Source organism: Tetrahymena thermophila, assembly GCF_000189635.1.
Source record: "Tetrahymena thermophila SB210 genomic scaffold scf_8253972, whole genome shotgun sequence".
In the NCBI taxonomy this organism is placed as follows: domain Eukaryota; phylum Ciliophora; class Oligohymenophorea; order Hymenostomatida; family Tetrahymenidae; genus Tetrahymena; species Tetrahymena thermophila.
The window spans coordinates 4,415-6,010 of NW_002475991.1; positions in this window are offsets into that span (position 1 = coordinate 4,415).

Genomic DNA, 1,596 nt, shown 5'->3' on the forward strand with positions numbered 1-1,596 from the left:
CCATATATTAAGGACTTTTTTCAATAAATTTTGAATTAAGGACTAAATTTGATCAAAAGTTTTTATCTGAATATGTCCTTAATATATGAGAAACTACGGTATTATAAATTGACTATATTAATTAAATTATAAAGCAAATCCAAGAATTAATTTATAATTCTCCAATACCATAAGAATTTAATACATACCTGGAATTGCTTTTTAATAAATCCTTAAATGCTGATAAAAAATATCTTCTTAACATATAATTAGTTTAAAATTAAGATTTTATTTATCATTTTTATAGAAAAGTTGATACAAAGATAATTTGTTATTAATAAGTAAAATACATTAATCATTTAAATATTAATCAATCAATCAATCATGATGATGATGATTTTTACAAAATTTATTAGAATCTGATCAATGATAAATTTTAATCAAATTAAAATTAGTAAATAACTATCATCATTATTAGCACATCTGATCAAAAAAAAAAATTCTTATCAATTTTTTATTAGTGTAAGATAAAGCTAAATCTTTTTGTTAGACATATTGATATTAACATTATTTGTTCTTGAATCAAATAAAAATGTAAAAATATTAAATTTAAATCAAATAATGATAATTTTACAAAATTTAATATGTTTTTATCAAATTTAGATGTATTAAAAATATGTATGTAAATGCAAAAAAAAATTTCTAATTATTTAATTAACATTTTATTTATCATTTTTTTGAAAAGTTGATTGATATAAAGATAATTAATTTGTTATTTAATCAAGTAAAATACAAAAATAATTTAAATATTAATCAAATGATGATGATTTTGCAAAATTTATTAGAATCTGATCAAAACTAATCTATATTTCTATTTAATTAGTAAAATTCCTATTTTCCTCACCTTAATTTTAATCAAATTATAATCAGTAAATAATTATCATTAGCGTGCACATACTGATCAAAAAAAAAAAAATTCTAATTAATAAATAATTAGTTTAAGTAAGATAAAGCTTTTAAAAAATTTTTTTGTTAGACGAATTTATATTAACATTATTTATAGATTTAAATAAATAAGTAAAAATATTAAATACAAATCAAATGATGATAATTTTACAAAATTTAATATATTTTTATTAAATTTAGATGTATTATAAATATGTATGTATGTAAATGCTGATAAAAAAATGTCTTACTAAAATATAACTAGTTTAAAATTAGTTAACATTTTATTTATCATTTTTTTGAAAATTTGATTGATATAAAGATAATTAATTTGTTATTTAACCAAGTCAAATACATAAATAATTTAAATTTTCATCAAATGATGATGATTTTGCAAAATTATTAGAATCTGATCAAAATTAATCTTTATTTCTATTTAATTAGTAAAATAAATTCTTATTTTTCCTCACATTAATTTTAATCAAATTATATTGAGTAAATATCTATCATCAGCGTGCACATACTGATCAAAAAAAAAAGACTCATATCAATAAATGGTTAATTAAAATAGAACATTTAATAATTTTTTTAAAGAAATATTATATTATCGTATTTACTTGTTTAGTCAAGTAAAATATAAAATTTCAATCAAACAATGATGATTTTACTTAC